Raw genomic sequence first — 10,000 nt, 5'->3', positions numbered from 1 at the left:
TGCCGACAACGAGAATCTTTTTAACATCGGCTACAATTTCAGAAGTTAACCTTTAGTATTTCTTCCATGTCAGTTTTATAAATAGGTGGCTTATTTTGGTGTCACTATTGCCATATCACATATTTATTATCGCTCCCCCTTTCATATCTTTGCTATAACTCTCGTCCTTCATTAGCGCTGGTGCAAACGCTTCAAATTATTATACCCTGGCTCTCTCGCTCATACCTGTGCATGCACTTGAAACTTACTTTACCAATAAAAGAAGCAAATAGAGAAATAAAATAAAAGTGCTAGCTGGATTAGGCAAACACACTTCATAAAACTGCATTTTCTTTTCTATTCTCCCCCGTGTTACAAGCTTAACTGCTCCCTGTGTAATTTCTCTTAACCTGCTGTTCCTGGAAGAGAATTTCATCTACAAGCTCTTTCTGTGTTTTTTCCTAGTCTTTTCTTTCCCTTTTCTTAGATTTGTAACTGTTCCTTTACGTGCTCTATTTAGGCGCCATTAATCTCATTTGAGCTCCTTGTACCTGCTGCTGTTTTCTCCACACCTCATACTGTCTTTTCCCTCTTTCTCTCTTTCTCTGCGGTTGGTGGCTACTTTCCAAAGCGTCTGATGCCCCAATGTTCCTTCGTCTTGTTGTCAGACGTGAATTTGAAAAGCAACAAAATTAACAAGCCTTTACCACTCACACATGGCAGAAGTTTATACTTTAATTCAATGAGCTAAGAAAAGTGTGTTGTGGGGCCCCTACGAGCCATGGTGTTTGCTTCATCATAATTAGGCATGTAGTCATTAGCCACAGCTCTGATTATGGGTCACTGAGGTCAGTTTCAATAATTCCTCAAAAACCTAACCATGCAGTCCCCCCTAACTGTGTAGTTATCTTGCTTTACTGCTGTTTGTGTGATTAGCTGGGAGGAGCTCACGGCAGCATCCTCCCAATAAAAGTGTAGATGGACCGTTCCTTAACTCTTTCTTGCTTCACATACAGATGGCTTGAGGAGGTACAGGGGAGATGCAGGTCTAATAAACAGAATAGAATATCTGCGCCAGGTGTGTTTCTCTGCATTGGTGTCCCATCACAGGCCCACCAGTGTATGTGTGATCTTTGACTCCTGCCAGTTCACAAGCAGGCGGCCAGGAAACGGTTTCAGCCTATCAACCACTGAGGAGATAAAGCCTTTGTATAAGGAATGAGGAAGCAATGAACACATTCAGCCTATCACAGGAGTAGCCCTGAGTGTTCCGAATTATATTTTCTTCATGTCACTGTACGTTATTGAGCCCAAGTAGCTCGCCGTGATCGTATAGTGGTTAGTACTCTGCGTTGTGGCCGCAGTAACCTCGGTTCGAATCTGAGTCACGGCATTGTGGTTGGCAATGTCACGGCAGTTGGGATTTTCCTTTACAGAATTCCCAAATGTACCAGTTGTTTTTGTAAAATGTCTATTAAAAACAGATCCTTTTCAATATTTAAACCATCTAACAACAAATTATTTAAACACACATGATTATAAGATGTAGGTATACTGTACTTACTGACATAAATTATCGTTCTTGAACATATTTGCGGTAAGGGGAGCGGAGCTCTCCCCCAGGCCAATCAGAATGCAGATGAATGCAGTTGCAGTTGAGTGACCTGTGTTGTGGCTGTCTACAGGGAATGCACATATGTAGCTGTCTCGCAGCCCAATCCAGACGTCAATCGAAGACAGGTTTCAATGCAAATAGAGCAGTAAGTGCAGAGAAATGCTCACTCTCTAAAAATGGCATTTATACAATAGTAAGATTAAATCCAACCTCACCAGTAGATAGGATTTATCAATAAATAAATAAAGCTTCTCCTCTCTGATATGGAATTACCCCCCAAAAAGTATAAGGGAATACCCAATGCTAACCTATGAGAGGGGCAGACCTCACAGTAGTGAAAAATGTAATAGACTGTTTGATACTACTAGGACATACAAACTACCACAGTACATGTCTTACCTTTTACTTACATAGCATGATGCCCCTAGGACTACCTAGGGCCTACCTTAGGGGTTACTGATATGTAATAAAATTGGAGTTTAAGGCTTGGCAAGTAGTTTTAAATGCCAAGTCGAAGTGGCAGTACACTGCAGCACAGGCACTGCAGTAGCAGGCTTGAGACAGGTTTGAAATGCTATTTCTTTGGGCGGCACAATCAGTCCCTGGGTATATGGTATACCACTTTACAAGGGGCTTTCAAGTAAATTAAATCTGTCAGTCAGGTATACTCCAATTATACACATGATTAGGGAAGAAGCACGTGCACTTCAGCACTGATTAGTAGCGATAAAGTGATCAGAGTCCTAAGGCCAACAAAAAGATACAGCAAAATGCGGAGGTGAAAAGCAATAAGGTGGGGTTGGGACCACCTTAAGAATGCAAGGTCTAACAAAAACGAACTAAGGATAACATGAGTAAAACATCAGGTTTCTCTACAGCATTTGGTGAGACAAGTGGGCCTTCTTTTATCTTCCATAAATGCAATCCTTCCCGGACCCCTTTATTATATAGCTCTTCAAGGAAAAAATATAAAGCACTTACAAAGGAGCCTCAAATACTCAAAGATGGTAGACTTCTTTAATATGGGACATATACTAAAAGCAGCACGAAAACAGAGTGCAATAGGGTCCAAAAAACTTGAGTGACCCATGAGAGTATGCATGCAAGCCTATGGTATTCCAAACTAGAGATATACGCATGCAATTTTTGTTTTTAGGAGAGAATGTGCCTGCTGAAAAAAACCTTATTTTTAAAAAGTGCATTGCAGAATATCAGGAATTTGCTGTGGGACACCTTGAAAACTTGCATACAGATTATGTGCACACACCTTGCAGTCAGTTGTTGTGGCCGAGTGGTTAAGGCGATGGACTAGAAATCCATTGGGGTCTCCCCGCGCAGGTTCGAATCCTGCCGACAACGAGAATCTTTTTAACATCGGCTACAATTTCAGAAATTAACCTTTAGTATTTCTTCCATGTCAGTTTTATAAATAGGTGGCTTATTTTGGTGTCACTATTGCCATATCACATATTTATTATCGCTCCCCCTTTCATATCTTTGCGATAACTCTCGTCCTTCATTAGCGCTGGTGCAAACGCTTCAAATTATTATACCCTGGCTCTCTCGGTCATACCTGTGCTTGCACTTGAAACTTACTTTACCAATAAAAGAAGCAAATAGAGAAATAAAATAAAAGTGCTAGCTGGATTAGGCAAACACACTTCATAAAACTGCATTTTCTTTTCTTTTCTCCCCCGTGTTACAAGCTTAACTGCTCCCTGTGTAATTTCTCTTAACCTGCTGTTCCTGGAAGAGAATTTCATCTACAAGCTCTTTCTGTGTTTTTTCCTAGTCTTTTCTTTCCCTTTTCTTAGATTTGTAACTGTTCCTTTACGTGCTCTATTTAGGCGCCATTAATCTCATTTGAGCTCCTTGTACCTGCTGCTGTTTTCTCCACACCTCATACTGTCTTTTCCCTCTTTCTCTCTTTCTCTGCGGTTGGTGGCTACTTTCCAAAGCGTCTGATGCCCCAATGTTCCTTCGTCTTGTTGTCAGACGTGAATTTGAAAAGCAACAAAATTAACAAGCCTTTACCACTCACACATGGCAGAAGTTTATACTTTAATTCAATGAGCTAAGAAAAGTGTGTTGTGGGGCCCCTACGAGCCATGGTGCTTGCTTCATCATAATTAGGCATGCAGTCATTAGCCACAGCTCTGATTATGGGTCACTGAGGTCAGTTTCAATAATTCCTCAAAAACCTAACCATGCAGTCCCCCCTAACTGTGTAGTTATCTTGCTTTACTGCTGTTTGTGTGATTAGCTGGGAGGAGCTCACGGCAGCATCCTCCCAATAAAAGTGTAGATGGACCGTTCCTTAACTCTTTCTTGCTTCACATACAGATGGCTTGAGGAGGTACAGGGGAGATGCAGGTCTAATAAACAGAATAGAATATCTGCGCCAGGTGTGTTTCTCTGCATTGGTGTCCCATCACAGGCCCACCAGTGTATGTGTGATCTTTGACTCCTGCCAGTTCACAAGCAGGCGGCCAGGAAACGGTTTCAGCCTATCAACCACTGAGGAGATAAAGCCTTTGTATAAGGAATGAGGAAGCAATGAACACATTCAGCCTATCACAGGAGTAGCCCTGAGTGTTCCGAATTATAATTTCTTCATGTAACTGTACGTTATTGAGCCCAAGTAGCTCGCCGTGATCGTATAGTGGTTAGTACTCTGCGTTGTGGCCGCAGCAACCTCGGTTCGAATCCGAGGCACGGCATTGTGGTTGGCAATGTCACGGCAGTTGGGTTTTTCCTTTACAGAATTCCCAAATGTACCAGTTGTTTTTGTAAAATGTCTATTAAAAACAGATCCTTTTCAATATTTAAACGATCTAACAACAAATTATTTAAACACACATGATTATAAGATGTAGGTATACTGTACTTACTGACATAAATTATCGTTCTTGAACATATTTGCGGTAAGGGGAGCGGAGCTCTCCCCCAGGCCAATCAGAATGCAGATGAATGCAGTTGCAGTTGAGTGACCTGTGTTGTGGCTGTCTACAGGGAATGCACATATGTAGCTGTCTCGCAGCCCAATCCAGACGTCAATCGAAGACAGGTTTCAATGCAAATAGAGCAGTAAGTGCAGAGAAATGCTCACTCTCTAAAAATGGCATTTATACAATAGTAAGATTAAATCCAACCTCACCAGTAGATAGGATTTATCAATAAATAAATAACGCTTCTCCTCTCTGATATGGAATTACCCCCCAAAAAGTATAAGGGAATACCCAATGCTAACCTATGAGAGGGGCAGACCTCACAGTAGTGAAAAATGTAATAGACTGTTTGATACTACTAGGACATACAAACTACCACAGTACATGTCTTACCTTTTACTTACATAGCATGATGCCCCTAGGACTACTTAGGGCCTACCTCAGGGGTTACTGATATGTAATAAAATTGGAGTTTAAGGCTTGGCAAGTAGTTTTAAATGCCAAGTCGAAGTGGCAGTACACTGCAGCACAGGCACTGCAGTAGCAGGCTTGAGACAGGTTTGAAATGCTATTTCTTTGGGTGGCACAATCAGTCCCTGGGTATATGGTATACCACTTTACAAGGGGCTTTCAAGTAAATTAAATCTGTCAGTCAGGTATACTCCAATTATACACATGATTAGGGTAGAAGCACATGCACTTCAGCACTGATTAGTAGCGATAAAGTGATCAGAGTCCTAAGGCCAACAAAAAGATACAGCAAAATGCGGAGGTGAAAAGCAATAAGGTGGGGTTGGGACCACCTTAAGAATGCAAGGTCTAACAAAAACGAACTAAGGATAACATGAGTAAAACATCAGGTTTCTCTACAGCATTTGGTGAGACAAGTGGGCCTTCTTTTATCTTCCATAAATGCAATCCTTCCCGGACCCCTTTATTATATAGCTCTTCAAGGAAAAAATATAAAGCACTTACAAAGGAGCCTCAAATACTCAAAGATGGTAGACTTCTTTAATATGGGACATATACTAAAAGCAGCACGAAAACAGAGTGCAATAGGGTCCAAAAAACTTGAGTGACCCATGAGAGTATGCATGCAAGCCTATGGTATTCCAAACTAGAGATATACGCATGCAATTTTTGTTTTTAGGAGAGAATGTGCCTGCTGAAAAAAACCTTATTTTTAAAAAGTGCATTGCAGAATATCAGGAATTTGCTGTGGGACACCTTGAAAACTTGCATACAGATTATGTGCACACACCTTGCAGTCAGTTGTTGTGGCCGAGTGGTTAAGGCGATGGACTAGAAATCCATTGGGGTCTCCCCGCGCAGGTTCGAATCCTGCCGACAACGAGAATCTTTTTAACATCGGCTACAATTTCAGAAGTTAACCTTTAGTATTTCTTCCATGTCAGTTTTATAAATAGGTGGCTTATTTTGGTGTCACTATTGCCATATCACATATTTATTATCGCTCCCCCTTTCATATCTTTGCTATAACTCTCGTCCTTCATTAGCGCTGGTGCAAACGCTTCAAATTATTATACCCTGCCTCTCTCGGTCATACCTGTGCATGCACTTGAAACTTACTTTACCAATAAAAGAAGCAAATAGAGAAATAAAATAAAAGTGCTAGCTGGATTAGGCAAACACACTTCATAAAACTGCATTTTCTTTTCTATTCTTCCCCGTGTTACAAGCTTAACTGCTCCCTGTGTAATTTCTCCTAACCTGCTGTTCCTGGAAGAGAATTTCATCTACAAGCTCTTTCTGTGTTTTTTCCTAGTCTTTTCTTTCCCTTTTCTTAGATTTGTAACTGTTCCTTTACGTGCTCTACTTAGGCGCCATTAATCTCATTTGAGCTCCTTGTACCTGCTGCTGTTTTCTCCACACCTCATACTGTCTTTTCCCTCTTTCTCTCTTTCTCTGCGGTTGGTGGCTACTTTCCAAAGCGTCTGATGCCCCAATGTTCCTTCGTCTTGTTGTCAGACGTGAATTTGAAAAGCAACAAAATTAACAAGCCTTTACCACTCACACATGGCAGAAGTTTATACTTTAATTCAATGAGCTAAGAAAAGTGTGTTGTGGGGCCCCTACGAGCCATGGTGCTTGCTTCATCATAATTAGGCATGCAGTCATTAGCCACAGCTCTGATTATGGGTCACTGAGCTCAGTTTCAATAATTCCTCAAAAACCTAACCATGCAGTCCCCCCTAACTGTGTAGTTATCTTGCTTTACTGCTGTTTGTGTGATTAGCTGGGAGGAGCTCACGGCAGCATCCTCCCAATAAAAGTGTAGATGGACCGTTCCTTAACTCTTTCTTGCTTCACATTCAGATGGCTTGAGGAGGTACAGGGGAGATGCAGGTCTAATAAACAGAATAGAATATCTGCGCCAGGTGTGTTTCTCTGAATTGGTGTCCCATCACAGGCCCACCAGTGTATGTGTGATCTTTGACTCCTGCCAGTTCACAAGCAGGCGGCCAGGAAACGGTTTCAGCCTATTAACCACTGAGGAGATAAAGCCTTTGTATAAGGAATGAGGAAGCAATGAACACATTCAGCCTATCACAGGAGTAGCCCTGAGTGTTCCGAATTATAATTTCTTCATGTCACTGTACGTTATTGAGCCCAAGTAGCTTGCCGTGATCGTATAGTGGTTAGTACTCTGCGTTGTGGCCGCAGCAACCTCGGTTCGAATCCGAGTCACGGCATTGTGGTTGGCAATGTCACGGCAGTTGGGTTTTTCCTTTACAGAATTCCCAAATGTACCAGTTGTTTTTGTAAAATGTCTATTAAAAACAGATCCTTTTCAATATTTAAACGATCTAACAACAAATTATTTAAACACACATGATTATAAGATGTAGGTATACTGTACTTACTGACATAAATTATCGTTCTTGAACATATTTGCGGTAAGGGGAGCGGAGCTCTCCCCCAGGCCAATCAGAATGCAGATGAATGCAGTTGCAGTTGAGTGACCTGTGTTGTGGCTGTCTACAGGGAATGCACATATGTAGCTGTCTCGCAGCCCAATCCAGACGTCAATCGAAGACAGGTTTCAATGCAAATAGAGCAGTAAGTGCAGAGAAATGCTCACTCTCTAAAAATGGCATTTATACAATAGTAAGATTAAATCCAACCTCACCAGTAGATAGGATTTATCAATAAATAAATAAAGCTTCTCCTCTCTGATATGGAATTACCCCCCAAAAAGTATAAGGGAATACCCAATGCTAACCTATGAGAGGGGCAGACCTCACAGTAGTGAAAAATGTAATAGACTGTTTGATACTACTAGGACATACAAACTACCACAGTACATGTCTTACCTTTTACTTACATAGCATGATGCCCCTAGGACTACCTAGGGCCTACCTTAGGGGTTACTGATATGTAATAAAATTGGAGTTTAAGGCTTGGCAAGTAGTTTTAAATGCCAAATCGAAGTGGCAATACACTGCAGCACAGGCACTGCAGTAGCAGGCTTGAGACAGGTTTGAAATGCTATTTCTTTGGGCGGCACAATCAGTCCCTGGGTATATGGTATACCACTTTACAAGGGGCTTTCAAGTAAATTAAATCTGTCAGTCAGGTATACTCCAATTATACACATGATTAGGGAAGAAGCACGTGCACTTCAGCACTGATTAGTAGCGATAAAGTGATCAGAGTCCTAAGGCCATCAAAAAGATACAGCAAAATGCGGAGGTGAAAAGCAATAAGGTGGGGTTGGGACCACCTTAAGAATGCAAGGTCTAACAAAAACGAACTAAGGATAACATGAGTAAAACATCAGGTTTCGCTACAGCATTTGGTGAGACAAGTGGGCCGTCTTTTATCTTCCATAAATGCAATCCTTCCCGGACCCCTTTATTATATAGCTCTTCAAGGAAAAAATATAAAGCACTTACAAAGGAGCCTCAAATACTCAAAGATGGTAGACTTCTTTAATATGGGACATATACTAAAAGCAGCATGAAAACAGAGTGCAATAGGGTCCAAAAAACTTGAGTGACCCATGAGAGTATGCATGCAAGCCTATGGTATTCCAAACTAGAGATATACGCATGCAATTTTTGTTTTTAGGAGAGAATGTGCCTGCTGAAAAAAACATTATTTTAAAAAAGTTCATTGCAGAATATCAGGAATTTGCTGTGGGACACCTTGAAAACTTGCATACAGATTATGTGCACACACCTTGCAGTCAGTTGTTGTGGCCGAGTGGTTAAGGCAATGGACTAGAAATCCATTGGGGTCTCCCCGCGCAGGTTCGAATCCTGCCGACAACGAGAATCTTTTTAACATCGGCTACAATTTCAGAAGTTAACCTTTAGTATTTCTTCCATGTTAGTTTTATAAATAGGTGGCTTATTTTGGTGTCACTATTGCCATATCACATATTTATTATCGCTCCCCCTTTCATATCTTTGCTATAACTCTCGTCCTTCATTAGCGCTGGTGCAAACGCTTCAAATTATTATACCCTGGCTCTCTCGGTCATACCTGTGCATGCACTTGAAACTTACTTTACCAATAAAAGAAGCAAATAGAGAAATAAATTAAAAGTGCTAGCTGGATTAGGCAAACACACTTCATAAAACTGCATTTTCTTTTCTATTCTCCCCCGTGTTACAAGCTTAACTGCTCCCTGTGTAATTTCTCTTAACCTGCTGTTCCTGGAAGAGAATTTCATCTACAAGCTCTTTCTGTGTTTTTTCCTAGTCTTTTCTTTCCCTTTTCTTAGATTTGTAACTGTTCCTTTACGTGCTCTATTTAGGCGCCATTAATCTCATTTGAGCTCCTTGTACCTGCTGCTGTTTTCTCCACACCTCATACTGTCTTTTCCCTCTTTCTCTCTTTCTCTGCGGTTGGTGGCTACTTTCCAAAGCGTCTGATGCCCCAATGTTCCTTCGTCTTGTTGTCAGACGTGAATTTGAAAAGCAACAAAATTAACAAGCCTTTACCACTCACACATGGCAGAAGTTTATACTTTAATTCAATGAGCTAAGAAAAGTGTGTTGTGGGGCCCCTACGAGCCATGGTGCTTGCTTCATCATAATTAGGCATGCAGTCATTAGCCACAGCTCTGATTATGGGTCACTGAGGTCAGTTTCAATAATTCCTCAAAAACCTAACCATGCAGTCCCCCCTAACTGTGTAGTTATCTTGCTTTACTGCTGTTTGTGTGATTAGCTGGGAGGAGCTCACGGCAGCATCCTCCCAATAAAAGTGTAGATGGACCGTTCCTTAACTCTTTCTTGCTTCACATACAGATGGCTTGAGGAGGTACAGGGGAGATACAGGTCTAATAAACAGAATAGAATATCTGCGCCAGGTGTGTTTCTCTGCATTGGTGTCCCATCACAGGCCCACCAGTGTATGTGTGATCTTTGACTCCTGCCAGTTCACAAGCAGGCGGCCAGGAAACGGTTTCAGCCTATCAACCACTGAG

The 10,000-nt window shown here is 41.5% G+C and overlaps 6 non-coding genes across 6 annotated transcripts in view; all 6 read left to right on the top strand.

Annotated features, from left to right (window-relative positions):
* The window catches only part of TRNAS-AGA (transfer RNA serine (anticodon AGA)), an 82-nt gene extending 71 nt beyond the window's left edge, over positions 1-11 (top strand). The window contains exon 1 of the tRNA in view: positions 1-11. This exon is cut by the window's left edge and continues 71 nt beyond it. This is a non-coding gene — a tRNA (tRNA-Ser).
* Positions 12-1,300: 1,289 nt separating this feature from the next.
* Positions 1,301-1,372, top strand: TRNAH-GUG (transfer RNA histidin (anticodon GUG)). The gene has a single exon. It is a non-coding gene; the product is annotated as a tRNA-His (tRNA).
* Positions 1,373-2,871: 1,499 nt separating this feature from the next.
* Positions 2,872-2,953, top strand: TRNAS-AGA (transfer RNA serine (anticodon AGA)). Its single transcript has one exon. It is a non-coding gene; the product is annotated as a tRNA-Ser (tRNA).
* Positions 2,954-5,813: 2,860 nt separating this feature from the next.
* Positions 5,814-5,895, top strand: TRNAS-AGA (transfer RNA serine (anticodon AGA)). The gene has a single exon. It is a non-coding gene; the product is annotated as a tRNA-Ser (tRNA).
* A 1,289-nt stretch (positions 5,896-7,184) lies between these two features.
* TRNAH-GUG (transfer RNA histidin (anticodon GUG)) lies at positions 7,185-7,256 on the top strand. Its single transcript has one exon. It is a non-coding gene; the product is annotated as a tRNA-His (tRNA).
* Positions 7,257-8,755: 1,499 nt separating this feature from the next.
* TRNAS-AGA (transfer RNA serine (anticodon AGA)) lies at positions 8,756-8,837 on the top strand. Its single transcript has one exon. It is a non-coding gene; the product is annotated as a tRNA-Ser (tRNA).
* Positions 8,838-10,000: the final 1,163 nt, after the last annotated feature.

Source organism: Lissotriton vulgaris, chromosome 1_1, assembly GCF_964263255.1.
Source record: "Lissotriton vulgaris chromosome 1_1, aLisVul1.2, whole genome shotgun sequence".
NCBI classification, from domain to species: Eukaryota; Metazoa; Chordata; class Amphibia; order Caudata; family Salamandridae; genus Lissotriton; species Lissotriton vulgaris.
Note: the sequence above shows the minus strand (reverse complement) of the source record. Positions and strands in the feature narration are given on the sequence as shown.